The sequence below is a fragment of the Sminthopsis crassicaudata genome, chromosome 6 (assembly GCF_048593235.1).
Source record: "Sminthopsis crassicaudata isolate SCR6 chromosome 6, ASM4859323v1, whole genome shotgun sequence".
NCBI classification, from domain to species: Eukaryota; Metazoa; Chordata; class Mammalia; order Dasyuromorphia; family Dasyuridae; genus Sminthopsis; species Sminthopsis crassicaudata.
In genome coordinates, this window is record NC_133622.1 from 205,203,092 (window position 1) to 205,221,441 (window position 18,350).

General features: G+C 34.4%; 1 protein-coding gene across 4 annotated transcripts in view; it reads right to left on the reverse strand.

Moving 5' to 3' along the window:
* The window catches only part of SBF2 (SET binding factor 2), a 448,846-nt gene that overhangs the window by 304,846 nt on the left and 125,650 nt on the right, over positions 1–18,350 (reverse strand). The gene's annotated exons all lie outside the window — the stretch shown is intronic.

Genomic DNA, 18,350 nt, shown 5'->3' on the forward strand with positions numbered 1-18,350 from the left:
AATTGGACGGTTCCCTATTAACTTGTTTGGAGGTTGACCCTCCCCAGCTGTTCTGTGCTGACTTGATTGGTGGGACAAAGAGGGGGAAGTGATGTGTGTGGGAGGAGGAGGAAGAGGAATTGAGATGCTGACGCTGAGTCAGTCTCTCTGGGCGTTTGAGGGAGGAAGGTGTGTGTGAGACTGTTAGACCTAACCCCCTGACCTTGACCGTAAAAGATCAAGAATAAAGACGTTTAGTGATCCTGACTCCGGCTGATTTCTGGGAAGACAGAGTTCCAGCAGGTCTTATTAGAGACAAGTATGCACAAACCCATCAGCATGGGAGTTATTACACAAGCACATAGCAATAACGCAGGGGCTATTAGTGATGACTCTCCCCACAGTCAGTGCAGGCTCAATAAGGTGTAACAAACATGAATTGTACATGCAAGTAGTGATATAACAAACAATATAAACCAACACGGTTTTGTAAAAGATTTCCAGAAGTCCTAGAAGGAGAGTATGTAAACATCAGTCACATATAATGCCTCCTTCAGCAACCAAGAGATAGTCCAAAACCAATCTATTGTCCATTACTTCACGTGTTAGGGAATCCAATGATCCCTACAGGTTTTGAAGTCCTACAATAGTCTTATCATATCTCAGAGAATCCAATGATTCCTGAGAGTTTTCAAGTCCAACAATTTTTGATGTCCATGAGTCAAACGCCATAACTGCCAGGTTCTTTCAGTGGTGGGCACAGTCAGCAACGGAACCACCTGATGTTTCTTGGGTCTTCTCCTTCGTTTCAAGGATCTGCTCCATCTCTCTCTGATGGACAAGGCAAATACGACTCGTTGGCACCCATCTGATTCCTTCTCCATCTATGGAGATACAAGCAAACCCTCTCCCCCAAGCAGTTAACCTATCTGGTCCCTTCCATTCACCACTTTCTGGGTCTCTCCACATCACCTGGCAATTATTTAAAGACAGTAGAGCTGCTTGCACTGGACACTGCCCTTCCGGTGGGTTATAAAACCTGTCTGCCGGAGCCAATGCATCTTTGTCAAAAATTAGAAAATTAATGGTATAGAGAACTAAATGTAGAAGTTCTCTAGGGTTACCCGTGGCTCCCCCTTTCTTTTGTTTTTGGAGGAGTGTCTTAATATCTCTGTTTCTTCTCTCTACTATTGCCTGACCTTGTGGATTAAAAGGTATGCTAGTGGTGTGTAAAATCTTATACTGTGCACAAAAGTGTGCAAAATGTTTAGACATATATGCAGGTCCATTGTCTGTTTTTATTGCTTGTGGTACACCCATAATTGCAAATGCTTGTATAAGGAATTCAGTGACCACTCGGGCTGTCTCTTTTGCTGCTGGCATTGCAAAAGTGAATCCTGAAAAGGTGTCTACCACAAAGTGGATAAAAGATAGAGAACCAAAAGATTTATAATGGGTCACATCCATTTGCCAAATTTCATTAGGTCTCAAACCATGAGGGTTCTTCCCTGGAGGGAGTGTAGGAGCATGGAAAGGAAGACAAGCTGTACAGGCTTTTACTATGCTCCTAGCTTCTTCTCTTGTTATTCCAAATTGTAAACATTTGGCGCCAAATGCTGGAACTCTGTCTTCCCAGAAATCAGCTGGAGTCAGGATCACCAAAAGTCTTTATTCTTGGTCTCTTGAGGTCGCCTTCAGGGGATTAGATCTAGCAATCTCCACACCAAATCTCCATTATCCAAGTGCATTGCTCAGTTCTAGCCCTTTACAGTTTCTTGTTTTTTATATCCCCACCATATAGAATAGTGCCTAGCAGATAGTAAGTACCTAATAAATTATCTATCTATCTATCTATCTATCTATCTATTTATGTCTATCTCTTTCTCTATTTTTGGAGAAGGTCCAGTAGTCTAGTGTTCTATAGTAGTTTAAGCTGCTATATAACATGTCTCTTTGCCAAGCTCATGATCAATTGGTCTTCCCTTCACTTACAAAATGACAATTCTCAGTCATTTTCTTTCTTTTGGCTTCAGAGAATCTTGCAGTCCTTTAAAATATATTCCAATCATTTTTCAGTTCCCTCTATAAAAATTACTATTATTTACAGTATTTATGTGATGAATGACTCAGAAATACTCTCATAGTAACTGCAACTAAATAACAAAAAACAATCCATCACATCTCAAAGGGAGAATAGAGCAAATGAATGTCTATCTACCAAAGGAAAGTCAGGAATTATATGAGCAAAATTACAAAACACTTGCCACAAAAATAAAGTCAGATTCAAATAATTGGAAAAATATTAAGTGCTCTTGGATAGGCCCAGCAAATATAATAAAGATAACAATTCTGCCTAAACTAATCTATTTATTTAGTGCTATGCCAATCAGACTCCCAAGAAACTATTTTAATGACCTAGAAAAAATAACAACAAAATTCATATGGAAGAATGAAAGGTCGAGAATTTCAAGGGAATTAATGAAAAAAAAAATCAAATGAAGGTGGTCTAGGTGTACCTGATCTAAAACTATATTATACAGCAGCAGTCCCCAAAACCATTTGGTATTAGCTAAGAAATAGACTAGTTGATCAGTGGAATAGGTTAGGTTCACAAGACAAAACGGTGAATAACTATAGCAATCTAGTGTTTGACAAGCCCAAAGATCCCAATTTTTAGGATAAGAATTCATTATTTGACAAAAACTGCTGGGAAAACTGGAAATTAGTACTGTAAATTAGTATGACAGAAATCAGTCATGGACTCACCCTTAACACCACATACCAAGATAAGATCAAAATGGGTCCATGATTTAGGCATAAAGAATAAGATAACAAATAAGAAGAACATAGGATAGTCTACCTCTCAGACCTGTGGAGGAGGAAGGAATTTGTAACCAAAGAAGATCTAGAGATCGTTACTGATCACAAAATAGAAAATTTTGATTACATCAAACTAAAAAGTTTCTGTACAAACAATACTAATGCAAACAAGATTAGAAGGGAAGTAACAAATTGGGAAAATACTTTTACAGTTAAAGGTTCTGATAAAGGCCTCATCTCCAAAATATATAGAGAACTGACCCTAATTTATAAGAAATCAAGCCATTCTCCAATTGATAAATGGTCAAAGGATATGAACAGACAATTTTCAGATGATGAAATTGAAATTATATCCACTCAAATCAATCCAAATCACTACTGATCAGAGAAATGCAAATTAAGACAACTCTGAGATACCACTACACACCTGTCAGATTGGCTAAGATGACAGGAAAAAATAATGATGAATGTTGGAGGGGTTGTGGGAAAACTGGGACACTCATGCACTGTTGGTGGAGTTGTGAAAGAATCCAACCATTCTGGAGAGCAATCTGGAATTATGCCCAAAAAGTTATCAAACTGTGCATACCCTTTGACCCAGCAGTGCTACTACTGGGCTTATATCCCCAAGAAATTCTAAAGAAGGGAAAGGGACCTGTATGTGCCAAAATGTTTGTGGCAGCCCTTTTTGTAGTGGCTAGAAACTGGAAGATGAATGGATGCCCATAATTGGAGAATGGTTGGGTAAATTATGGTATATGAATATTATGGAATATTATTGTTCTGTAAGAAATGACCAGCAGGATGAATACAGAGAGGCTTGGAGAGACTTACATGAACTGATGCTGAGTGAAATGAGCAGAACCAGGAGATCATTATACACTTCAACAACAATACTGTATGAGGATGTATTCTGATGGAAGTGGATATCTTCAACATAGAGAAGATCTAATTCACTTCCAGTTGATCAATGATGGATGGAATCAGCTATACCCAGAGAAGGAACACTGGGAAATGAGTGTAAACTGTTTGCATTTTTGTTTTTCTTCCCAGTTATTTTTACCTTCTGAATCCAATTCTTCCTGTGTAACAAGAAATTCGGTTCTGCACACATATATTGCATCTAGGATATACTATAACATATTTAATATGTATGGGAATGCCTGACATCTAGGGGAGGGGGTGGAGGGAAGGAGGGGAAAATTTGGAACAGAAGTGAGTACAAGGGATAATGTTGTAAAAAAATTACCCATGCACATGTACTGTCAAAAAAAAGTTATAATTATAAAATTAATTAAAAAATAAAAAAACAAAAAACAAATCACTGTTTCTCAAAGTACTGTAATTTCCAGATGATTTTAGACACGTATAAGCTCTGTTGTTCAATGTTTTAATGCACATAATCGAGTGTAATTTAAGTATAACTACACAATGATAGTACAATGAAAAGAAGATTCAGTTTCAAGAATATTATAATCAGCTCTAAGCTGATTTTCTCAGTGCTCTAAGCTTATTTTCTCATCTATAATAAGAAATAAACCTTCTATCGGTGCATTTGATTATCTTATTCTATCTATATTATTCTAGATTATAAACTCCCAGATTGTAAAAACAGAATCATAAACACTATATTCCCAAGTCTCATCTAGCCCTGTCTTAAAGGCAATAAAGTGGCATTTAATATATACTTAATGAATGAACAAATAACTTAGTATTTTCATTTCAGGGAATTTCCATATTTGATAGGTGATAACTGGGTAATTTTTGTGGTTTGTAAAAAGGTGATACAATTATTGAAGCAAGAAAGAATTTGGGCCAGAGAAAGTTGTCAATTCTCTCAGGGTTTTAGGGAGTTTTGCTTCTCTCCTAACCCTCGGAAGAAAGCCAAGAGGTGGTTCTTCCAATTTTATGTAATTAAATAAACACATTCAGCTTAACATATTTGCACTAAAAATTATGATAATCCTAAAGCATTTGTGAAGTGTTTAAAAATTCTAATTCTACTAGTTATCTTAAAATCTATCCCTGGTGAAGCAAATGTTTTATAGTATAACTGGAAATAAGTGTAAAAAAAAATTTATATTGTTCACAAATATGAAAATCTGACAAAGAGATTTTAAAAATATGTTTACATATCAAGAGTACCTCTGAAGTTTCCTGGGAGAGATTTGGGTTTCTTCTAGAACTAGAATAGACTCGTTGGATCAATGTGATCATTGCTTCACAATGGATATTATTAGATGACCTCGTATCCCTTCTTGAAGAATAACTATCCAACACCTTTTCCTTCTCTCTCCAGACTAGACCTAGTATCTGTGTACTTTTTATAACCTATCACCATCACAGAAGGATTCTGAAAAGAACAAGTGTTGGGTTTAGATGCTTTTTTTGCCAAAGATTTTGCTAAGAAGTTAATAGAATGCTCTGAAGCATCCTACTTCCGTCTGTGACCATCAGAGGGAGATGTGTCCCAAGGTTCTACATTAATAAAAAGGGGGTAGAACAAAAAGGGCCTTATAACCCAGAAAGAGCTTCTAACTATAAAGCACTTTATAAATGAACAGCTAAATTTTCTAGTCCAACTATTTCTTTTACGGATGAGGAAACTGAAACCTCAAGAAGGTCACACAAACCCTAATAACCAAAAACATTCTTTCAAAGAAGCTGTAATCTCATCTACACAAGTACTCCTCTTGCATTGCTGCATACCCAATGTACACTTTCTCATCTTGCAAGATTTGTGTCTTTATTCCCCTACAGACAAAAGCTAAATTATACTATTAATATTCATAATAATAATGGAAGCTGTCCCACAGATGCTTTTAATTTTTCTAAAGAAGATAAACCAATATTCTAATACTTTAATTTAAAAAGCAGTCAGTTTATCCTCTTGTGAATTATTGTTCATAGAATTTCAACTATAAAAGAGTAATAGCATGATTGTGCTTTGCCCCAGGATTGTTTCTATCTGAATTCTACTGAAAATGATTAGAACAAGACAGCAGGAGAAATAACAAAAGCTTAGTATTAAGATGGAAAGTATGCTAAACTTAAAATAAAAAAATCTTCAAGTACTCATGCACTATTTTTTTTTTTACACTTATTTAAGTGCTGAAATTTCTTATACAAATACTAGAACCACTACTGATATGGGTTACCGGTAAGTGACAGCACTAGTTGTTTACATATGTGTTTATGAAAACCAACAGACCTTTCTAAATTACATACACATAAAGCCTTTATTTATCTTGTGACTATTGTAGCTTTTTTTTTTTTATTTTTTTTTTGGAAATCTGGGACCATTTACAACTCTTCCTTTCAAACTGTCCTAAGCCTTTCCTCAAGGACTCCCTCTATTCCAGACTACCCAATGCCAGGGTTATCTGTCTGCCAATATTTTCCAGAAGTCTGTAGCTAGGCTTCCTAAAGAATGTGAGCAGTGTACCTCCATAGCAATGATATCTAGCTTTTTTAATCAGTTGCATCACGTTAATGTCACGTTTAACTCAAAATGGCAAGACAGGATGTTTGATAAAGCAGTTCTGGAATGCAGCCAGTCTCTTGGCAATCCAGTGATATTAAAATATCCAAAGGGAGAGGAGAGTAGAGAACTTATTTTAATTCACTAAACATTTATTTAGTGCCTATTATAAATTTGGAGACCTCTGGTGCTCTGGAAAATGTACTGTTCTACACACTGTGGGTTGCAAAGACAATGTGATATGCAAAGACAAATATGATATGCAAATAACTATAATACAAAAAACAATTAGTGAAATATAAAATGGCAGGTCCAGGCAAAGGGCTATGGAAAATATGAGGAGAGAGAGAAAGAGAGGAAGGAATGAAAGAAGAAGAATGAGAAAGAGAGGGAGAGAGAGGAGGGACAGGAGGGAGTGAGAAAAGGGAAGCATCACTTTTGCCTAGAATAATCATGGGATACAATGCAGGGAAGCTTCCTGTAGGTTATGACACCTGAGTTGGGCCTTTATGAAAGAAAGACTATAACAAATCAAGATGAAGATGAGGCCAGAAAATGGTGGATAATATATCAGAAACTGTGTCATAGAGTCTTGCAAATAAAGTACTTCTTTTTTATACCTAGTATGTCCCTCCAATTCCATGTAAATATATTTTTTAATATTTTTTTTATTTTTTTTATTATATATTTTTTTATAATATTATCCCTTGTATTCATTTTTCCAAATTATCCCCCCCTCCCTCTACTCCCTCCCCCCGATGACAGGCAATCCCATACATTTTACATGTGTTACAATATAACCTAGATACAATACATGTGTGTAAATACCATTTTCTTGTTGCACAATAAACTTTAGATTCCGAAGGTACATGTAACCTGGGCAGACAGATATTAGTGCTAACAATTTACATTCACTTCCCAGTGTTTCTTCTCTGGGTGTATCTACCTCTGTCCATCATTGATCAACTGGAAGTGAGCTGGCTCTTCTTTATGTTGAAGATTTCCACTTCCATCAGAATACATCCTCATACAGTATTGTTGTTGAAGTGTATAGTGATCTTCTGGTTCTGCTCATTTCACTCAGCATCAGTTGATTTAAGTCTCTCCAGGCCTCTCTGTATTCCTCCTGCTGGTCATTTCTTACCGAGCAATAATATTCCATAACCTTCATATACCATAATTTACCCAACCATTCTCCAACTGATGGACATCCATTCATCTTCCAGTTTCTAGCTACAACAAAAAGAGCTGCCACAAACATTTTGGCACATACAGGTGCCTTTCCCCTCTTTAGTATTTCTTTGGGATATAAGCCCAGTAGTAGCGCTGCTGGGTCAAAGGGTATGCACAGTTTGATAACTTTTTGGGCATAATTCCAGATTGCTCTCCAGAATGGCTGGATTCTTTCACAACTCCACCAACAATGTATCAGTGTCCCAGTTTTCCCACATCCCCTCCAACATTCATCATTATTTGTTCCTGTCATCTTAGCCAATCTGACAGGTGTGTAGTGGTATCTCAGAGTGGTCTTAATTTGCATTTCTCTGATCAGTAGTGATTTGGAACACTCTTTAATGTGAGTGGAAATAGTTTCAATTTCTTCATCTGAGAATTGTCTGTTTATATCCTTTGACCATTTATCAATTGGAGAATGGTTTGGTTTCTTATAAATTAGGGTCAGTTCTCTATATATTTTGGAAATGAGACCTTTGTCAGAACCTTTGTTTTTAAAAATAGTTTCCCAATTTGTTACTTTCCTTCTAATCTTGTTTGCATTAGTATTATTTGTACAGGTAAATATAATTTTTTAACATTCATTTAAAAATATTTGAATTCTAAATTTTTTCCCTCTTCCCCAAGGTGGTCAGCAATTTTATACAGTTTATATAAATACAATCATGTATAATATACTTACATGTTAATCATATGGTGCATGAAGAAACAAACCAAAAAGAAAAAAAAAACATTTAAAAATAGTGAAAAATATTATACTTTGATCTGCATTCAGATTCCAAAAATTCTTTCTCTGGAAGTGGATAGTATTTTTCATCATGAGTCCTTTGGAATTGTATTGGACTATTTCATTGCTGAGAAGTCATTCAGAGTTGATCATTGTACAATACTGCTTAGTACTATTGACAATGTTCTCCTGGTTCTGTTCACTTTATTTTGCATCAGTTCATGAAAATTTTTGCAGTTTTTTTTTCCAAATCTGTCTACTCATTATTTCTTATAGCACAATAATATTCCATTACATTCATACACCGCACCTTGTTTAGCCATTCCCCAAGTGATGGGCATTCCCTCAATTTCCAATTCTTTGCCACCATAAAAAGAACTGCTACAAAATATTGAAAATAAAGTAATTCTGAAAGCCTTTCAAAATATAGTTAAAGTAAAATAAGAACATTATAAAAATTAAGTTCAAAACTGCTTCAACATATATTGGACTACCTGTCAACTAGGGAAGGGAGTGGAGAGAAGGAGGGGAAAATTTGGGGAAAAAAAGGTTTTGCAAGAGTCAATGTTGAAAAAATTACCCATGCATATGTTTTGTAAATAAAAAGCTTTAATTAAAAAAAATTAGTTCAAGATTAATAAACATGAAGAGTTACACCATCATATGTGAACAAATAGGTAAAACATATAATACATATTATAGGAAGCATGTTCCATACTGGCAAATTCTTAAGATGAAGTAAAAAATCCGACACATCTTCATATAGTTGTTTTGAGATTTAACAAAACAGTTGAATAAGGTCAGAAGAGGATGCGAATTCCTGGCACACAGAACAAAGCAAAGACCACAAAAAAGGGGGAAGGGAGAAGGAGTGTAGAAGAGAGAAGAAATTACTGTTATCTGATACTGGATTTAAGTAGCAGTATTACATAGTTGAACAAAATGTCCCAACCAAAACAGTCATGTAAAATTGGAGAGGAAAAATATCTCTTTTAAGATCAGAACCAGATATCTGAACAAATTAATTTTACCTTTATTTAAAGTTGCCTCCAGTCAATCTTTAGGCTATTTTGCAGTAGAGAACCATTTCTGTATTAAACTGCATAACCATCACAAAATTTCTCCAAACATCCAATTATTCCAAATAATTTAAACTGATCAACACACCAAAAGATAGTAACACTTAGTATTTTCCTAAAGTACTATATGGGAATAAAAACTTTTAAAAATCAAAAACACAAATTACAATATTCCACATAAAAGTATTGTATTTTTAAAATATGTTTGGCAATCAAAGGTTTTAAATCAAAATTACTCTTTATTCTTTAATTAAATTAAGTTTAAGGCAGATTATCATTATTTTTATTATACTATGGCTGGGAAATATAAAAATGTGTAATTTTCCTAGGAACACTAATTTTCAACCACTTAAAATTAATCAGCCTTATTTTAAAATTCAAGTACTTGTAGACAACATAACTAAGTGGAACTGAAAGGCCCTTATTACATTCCTGGCTATGCTACCACAGTAACATTGAAAATGTCATAAGCAATCAGTTACTCAAATCTAAAATACTTGCCCTTTACCTTACATGCCACTTGAGAAGAAAACTATGGCCATATTTGTAAAGAGTTTTATGATGCTTGGATGAAGGTCACTATGTAAATACAAAAGAATGAAATTGAGATAGTGGGGGGGAGTAGTATTTCCCTGCAGCCTCTTTCCACCTTTTACTTTAACAACTTGTGTGACCTTGGACAAATCCCTCTAGGTTTCTCTGGACCTCAATTTATTACTCTCGATATGAAAGGAGTTTAACTAAATCATCTTTAACATTACTTCCTAAATTCTTAGTATTATAAGATGTATTTCACAGGTAAATCAGCTGTACTTTAATAACTTTAATAATTATTTAATAATGTCTCTAATAAGTACTATTCTGTTGTTAAGAAAACCTAAGTATTTTATAGATTTATCACTTTGGGTTATTTTTCCTATTGTTCTTTCCGTTTAAAAATAACATTTCATAAAACAAACCAATATTTTTTCATCACCAAACTTAGAATTGAAGTTTGAGGGTTTATTTTTTTTTTTAAACCTTCCCAGCCAGAAAGAAAGACTTGAGAAGAAAATCATGACTGTGAAAATAGAAGTATATTGGGGTATTTAGTAGGAACTTAATTTAAATGTCCGTCAAATTAAATTATTTCACAAAGAGAGGGACTGGAGAATAGTTCCCATTCTTATGAAGTGTGCAATCCAGTAAGGTAGAGGGACATAAAATTCAATATTTAGCCATTATCATCTCTAAATTTATGCCTCAATGAACGTTGAGTAAATGGCAAAAGTGCAGTTATCCACTGTAATTCTCAAGTAAATATGAAGAGATTCAGAATCTGAGATTATCAGAATTGGAAGGGACTTCAGGAGTCACCTAAGCATGTTTCCAATTTTACCCACATGAAAAATGAAGCACAGAGCAAATGGTCATGTCTAAAGTCAATCACCAAATTAATGGCAGAGCCAGGATTGAAAGCCAGCTTCTTCTGATTCAAAAGTAATATCCCCTATGCAGAATCAGAAAGCATACCTGTCAGCAAAGGAGAGAATGGAACAGAAAAAGAAAAAGAAAAAAAGAAAAAAAAAAAAAAAGGCATTGATTGGCCAGTGACAAGGAGGCAGCCAATGTCAAACAAATAAAAACAAATAAAAAAACCCTTCCATACATGTGTGAAGTTTGAGATGTGACTACAGCTTCCTATTCCTCTTAGCATAGTAGAGGTTAGGCATACAAATGGAACTTAATAAGTATACGTTTAATTTACATGCCTGAAGCAAATATTGACAACTCCTGTGTCAGTTTGTTTGATTGATTTACATACATTTCAGGAAGAGATCTAAAATAAGATACACACACACACACACACACACACACACACACACACACACACACACACATTTTTATATAGCCAATGACAAAAATACAGGCTTCATTATAAAAGTATTTGTCACAGTTTGAATAAAGGCTGTGTTCATTTATGAGTCAAGTTAAGAGGAAGGTTCTTAGAAGTAAAGAATAAGGTAAAGGTTTAGAGGAGAAATCCTCTGAACTTTATAAGGCAAACTGTAAAATTATCTTCCTTAGGAGTTAGAAGATTCAGTGGGGCAGAGGGAACAATCATTTCTCTTTTTTTTTTCCTTCAGGTGATTCACAGAACTTATTACATGTATCAAATAGTTTGAAACTGTATTATTAAGCTTTATCATTATATTGCCTTTCAATTGCTTTATGTAAATAAAAATCATGGTTCCAAGATCCTACACAGATCAGGTGCAAATCACAAAAGAGTCTAGTAATAAATGCTAACTGATTGGCATAAGATATATAATAAATTACTCAAATTAAATTCTACCAGACTTCTCCCCATGATACATTTTTCCTCCAGCAGGAAAATTCCTTAAAATAGGTCAATTTATAGGAACACTAATCAACAGACAAATACCTTCAATGATCTATATGTGGATTATTTATTTTGTAGTTGTCTAAATCCCTAAGACAACTTTATTTTGGAGGCAGCTACGTGGCCCAGTGAATGGATAGGATGGCTATAGGAAACGAATCCAGGAATAACTAGTTGGCTGTCCTTCTTGTCAGTTTCCCTATAGTAACAATACACCTAATGATCTTTTTGTTGTGTTTGAAGTTTTTATCTACATATCATCCTTAAATTTGTCTGAACAGCTAATATTTCATATACTTCCTCATCATCTCATGCTGAGAAGTTCTCTCTGATTCAAGTCTCTTTCTACTTCAGTCTATTTTCACTTAGCTTTGAAATCCATCTTTCTAACACATGTGACCATGTTACTTCCCCTCAATTAAATCTAATGGCTTCCTGTTATTTCTAAGATCAAATATAAAACCCTCCAGTTTTCAAAGCCTTTGATAACCTGGGTCCTTCCTATCTTTCCAGTTTTCTCACACCTCACTCCCCTCCATGCACTCCTTATATCCAGATCTCCTTAAAGTTCCTCTTACAATCTGCTCCATTTTCTGACTCCATACATTTTCTCTGGCTGGCTGTCTCATGTTCTGAAATGGTCTTCTTCCTCTCCTCTACTTCTTGATTTCCCTGGCTTTCTGTAAGACTTGGGTAAAATCCCCCTTTCTACAAGAAACTTTTCTTAGTCATTCTTAAATGTAGTGTCTGCCCTCTTAGATTAGGTCCAAATTACCCAGAATTTGCATGTTGCTTCCAGTATTAAATTGTGAACCCCCAGAGACCAGGGATTGTTTCTGTTATTTTTGTTGTTGCTCCTGCTTCTGCCTTTCTTTTTATCTCCAGGATTTAGCTAGTACTGAGAAGATGCTTAATATAAGATTGCTGACTCAATTTGATTTACCTACTACAAGGGCCATACCTAATAGCATGGCTATAAATGACAACACTATTGGTACAAATTCCTATTTAAAAATAAAAACTCACTTGATCTGAAAATAGCCTATAGCCTTCTTCTGCATGATTATGCTTCCAACACAAACAGAATAATGAAAACCCACTTAACCAGCAACCAGTTTCATAAAAACACACTGAAGATCTTCAAAAAGAACAGCAGACATTTAAAAAACAAGGGAAACACCAAGTTATTTATTACAACTTATGTTTCATTCAAATAAAGTAAAATTATGATGAGAATAAAATGTGTAGCTATTCGTCAGCTCTCTGTGAGACACTTAGCAGGAAGCCATGTTACCCTTAAAAAAATTTCTTCCTTCCAAGAACAATATTTGGCCAACACTTGTGGCTGAGAATACGAAATGTCTTGGACACTCAGCCATCGAGCATCTGTTCTGAAATGCCTTGGTTTTCTGAATGGAGGGATGTGGTCAGCAACAAAAGAATAAGTCTCATATTGTGCATTCACTTTTCACATGGAAAATTTATCATTTATATTGCCAACAAAATATAAACCTTCCTCACTTGACCAAACATTCCTTACCAATGCTTGTTTCCTATCCCAAACAGACCAGTCTTTTCCATCACTCTTGTGTATCTCTAGTGTTTGGAGAGGCTGTGTGAGCTTGTAGAATCAGAAGATACAACTTCAGATCCCAGCCTTGCCATTTAGTGTCTGAAGGTACATCATTTCATCATTTGGGACTGAAACTGCTGGATTGGATGACCTTTGAAGTCCCTCCTACCTCTAAATCTGCATTCTCTCTCATTCTTCTACATCTTCATGTAGAACAGGGTGCTGAATTATAAACAAATTAACTTTCCAAAGGAGGAAATGAGGAAAAGAGAAAGATAGAGAGAGACCTCTACCTCTTTACTCATTACTTATAAAAGGAGACATTTTTAAGTTCAATTCAACATTTATTAAGTATACACTATGTACTTGATGTTGGAGATAGAAAGACTGAACTAAACAGTCTCTGCTCTCAGGCAGCTTCCATTCTACCAGGTCAGGGCAGAGAAAAGATTTCACATATATACCAATAAAAACAGTACCCCAAAATAGTAGTAACTGTAGAAAAGGGGAAAAATTCAACCCAAAAAAAATGTGTTTCCTGAGCTGAAACAAAAAGGAAAACAAGGAACTTTTAAAGAAGGGAGGAGTAGGGAAGCACTTCAAGTGAATAGGGTGACATATTCTGTAAATAACATGGAGAAAGGAGAGGAGTATTGCATTCCAGGAACAACCAATTATTCAATTTGGTCAGAATGTAGAATTTCTGGAAGGTAGCAGGATGAAATAAGGTAGGAACCAGAGAGTGAAGGGCCTTAAACAGCAGGCTAAAAATTTTATATTTTATCTTACTAGCAAGGGAGTCCAGTTTCCCATATTTGAGAAACAAGGCTTTTATAGGAGAAACTTGCTATTAAATCTTTTTTCCCCTCAATTTTCTGTTTTCCTTCTAATTTTGGCTGAATTGGTTTTGTTTGTGTAAAAACTTTTAAATTTTTGTTGTTGTTCATTTCCTTCCTCTCTGATTCGTCATGACCCCACTTGGGGTTCTCTTCGTAAAGATACTGGAATGGTTTGCCATTTCCTTCTTTAGTTCATTTTACATAGAAAAAAATAAGACAAGGAGTAAGTGACTTAGCTAATATCTACAGTCAAATTTGAACTTAGTTCTTCCTGACTCCAGAACTACCACTCTATTCACTGTGTCACCTAGTTGCCCCTTTTAATTTCATTTGATCAAGTCATATGCTTCCTATGATATTCTATTTCTTGTTTGATCAGAAATTTATCCAGAGATCCAACAGATAAATTTTTAGGATGATCTTTCCTCATGTCATTCCCCTGCTCAAAAACTGGCTCCTCACTGGCTCCAAATAAATTCCTAATTTCTTACATTAGAAGCCTCTATAATTCAGCTTCAACCTTGCCTTATCTCATTTCTTCTACTGCTCACTCTTCTCTGTGTTCATTCCTTCATACTTCCTTGTTTGTACATATCCCAACTTCAATCTAACCTTCAAAGTTCAACTTAAATGCTACTTTCTCTAAATAGCTTTCTCTGTTCTACATATCCATAAACCAAAAGCATCCACCTTAGAGCCCCAAGTGCTTCTTTAAATTACACCTTTTCTTTATACTTGTAATCTATTTTAAATTACAGTAATTTGTACACATGTCTTCTCTCTGATATTATATTGCATATGAACTCCTTGATGGCAAGAGCTATTTCTAATTTAACTCTGAATGCCCTACTACCCTAACACAATGACTGATGCATGATAAATGCTTAAAAATAGTTACTAAATTGAATTTCTCTGACCTATCAGTCATCTAGAAAAAATTTTAATAAATAATGAAAGGTAGTAGGAAGAGACTATGGAAGGCTAGAAAATCCCCAAATTAAGTAAAACCCTGAGTAATCAATAAATTCTTATACATGGAGCCTATCCCACCATCCACATCCTAAGTAATGGTCTCAAGAAATGTACTTAAACACTATTTTTAAGCAGTGACAGTACATACAGTAGTGCCAAGAACAAAGAATCTTAAAAGTTTTGTTCAAAGTTAAATTAGTTTAGAAATCATTCTTATGATTTTCATGGATGAAAGTTGACAGTAAGACAATATATTCCAAGGCAGTTTTTATACAAAATGGCATTTCTGTGAACTTTCAGGGCATCTCCTGTCTTTTGCAGCTTTGAAAATTAATCCCACAACTAAGGGAAATTGATAAGAAAAATACTATTATTGTAAGGACTCATAATGCATGAAGAAAAAATAAAAATATTTCATATGCTGTCATCAAAAATGACTGGTTTCATTAATAACTTTCCTAAAAATAAGTAATACATCCTCATAGTTTTATTAAATTTCATGGTAAATGTTTACCTTATACATCTATAATCATGGATTCTGTCAAAGAGAGCAATAATGAAATGAAGTTTATCTGATTTAACAGAAGGGGCATTGGCCAGGATCTTCCTATATCCTTTGCCAAGGCTCTTATTTGAAGTAGAAAGCTTTAAAGTTTACTCACTCTATCTGTCTCTTCATATAATATAGATATAGATATAGATTATCTTTCTATATAGATACATATACACAGTTAGACAAGTATGGGTAATTCTTTTATAATTGCCACTATATAGATAAAAGTTTTCTGTCTCCAACTTCTAACTCCATCATCATTCTAATATTTCTCCTTGTGTCTTTCCAAATATTTTACTATAAAATGTATATTTAAATACATTACCAGAAGAAAAAAGTATTTTCCAAAAAAAAAATAAGGCTTCCTTTCTTCTATTCAACTCCCTACTGAAATTTTCATTTATTCAATAAGTACTTACCGAAAAGTTATTATGTGCAAAGGTGCAATTCTGAGGGCCAAAGGAATTAGAACAGCTAACTATAAGACATACGCAGGTTTTGTTCTCTGGGAATTTATCTACAATAATTGATAAGACATATTCATGTGAAATATTAAATAACCTTCCTCAAAACCATAATTTTAATGTATTTATGTCTATTATTATTAAATTTAAAAGATAAACATATATTTTGCTCATCTGTTATTGAATGTAACTTAGTAAGTAAATATATCCTTGCTCTGACATTCATTAGCTGTTTGTGTATAAATTACTTATATATTCTTATATTCTGTATCTTCAACTGAATGAAAATGGTGACAATATTTATACTGTCGAACTTACATGGTTGTTTTAAAGAAAGTAATTTGTAAAATTTGAAGCACTATAATAATTGGAATTATTGTTACTATGAATTTTGAAAGTTTTGTATTGAACAGATGATTAATTTTATAAATCAAACTCGAAATAACAAATGAGTTAATAAGGTTTCATCAAAAAAGGACACAACAGGCTAAACTTTCTTTATTTACAAGGACAGTTAGTCTAAGGCCAGTGCTCACGTTGTAGTTTGTTTAAATTTAAACACAGTATCTGACTAAGTCATGTTGTTATTGTGGACAAGATTCAGGGATGTTTCTAAATTATAGTACAATTACAGAGATTCAGATCTGATTGACTTGCTGGACGACTTAAAGTGACTACACTTAATGGTTTGATATTGACTTGGAAGGAGGAACACATTGAAATAGTACAGGGATCTGAGTCAATGATTTGGATAAGGACATAAATGGCATGCTTATAAAATTCGCAAATAACACAGAATTGGGTAGAAAAGCAAACACAATAGATAAGATTAGGGTTCTATAATCTTTACAGTTAATGACTAGGAACCAAAAAATAAAATGATATTTAAATCACAACAAAAATTCATTCAACAAATATTATTAAGTGGATGGTATAATGCTAGGTTCTGGGTACATAAGGGGACAGCAATGTATGCTTCAGGAAGTTTATTTTAGCAGAACTGTAATTCTCGAAGACCAATGATAAAGAGTGTTGTCCTCCTGACAGAGAAATGAATTACCTGCAGAATAAAAAATATATTTTGGGGCTTTGGTAAATAAAGGAATTTTTTTTTACTTAATTATACATATTTGTTATAAGGCTTTCTCTTTTCTTTTTTATTTCAATGGTTGGGGAAGTTGGTAGGGAGAAAATAAAAAAAAAATTTAAGAAAAGATAATATGGGGCTACCTCCTCTCCAAAGCATCCTGTTCCATGAGAGCAGCTTTGAGGCTGTGCTGCAGCTGCCATCCATTCAATGCAGAGCCGGGAGAGAGAAAGAAAGAAAGAGTGCTGGTTTTGAAACTAGAGAAAGGAGGTTAAAATACACACTATGTGAGTTATTACCTGTGTGATCTTGGCCAAGTCACCTACTTTCTACAGGCCTTCTTTTTCTTATCTGGGAAATAGTGAAAAGGATTTGGTCCAGAATATTTCTAGGGTGTATTTTAAACTATAGATGTATCCAGTTCTGTAATATATGCTGTGGGTATTTGGGAGCCATGCAGATAAAATTTCCTGCTCTCAAAAGTTTGGCATACATCAAAAAATAATTAAGTACTAAATAGGGTGAGACAGGAAAGTTCCAACGGGAGAATTCCCAGAGAGAGTTTGATGGGTCTTGAGCTAGATTTTGAAGAAGTCATAAATCTGAAAAAGAGAGAATGGGTGGACAAGGGATAAGGGACGCATTTTAGCCTTGAGAAATAATATAATGCCTTGGCATTCAATGAAGAAAGTAAGACTGACTCAGGAAGAATTAAGTCAAGGAGAATAACTGATGAATTCAAAGCTTGAAATCTAGTTAGTTCTGGATTTGGGTCATTCCTACTCTGATGAGTAACTATTATTGGATAAATTACACCAGAGAGGCAGTGAAGGGAATAGTAAAGTAGTTAGCTACCCGCAGAATGGCATGGGAAAGTAGAATGTCTCTAAGAAAGGTTTTTGGCAGAAAGAGAAAGAACATGTCACAATTGGAAGTTTCACTCCTAATACAACCCTATCAGAAGAATTAGCAGAGAATTCAGGAAATAATTGTCCATTCTGTAAAAGGAAATCTGTGCAGGAGTTAATCTATTTTTATGAAGTGGGATGTAAGAAAAATGTTAACCAAACTTGAGAGGTTAGAAAAGGATGTGGAAATAAAATTATTAAAAAAGAAAAAAAGGGAAAATGATGAGAAATGGTTGAGCATTTGATTTTCCA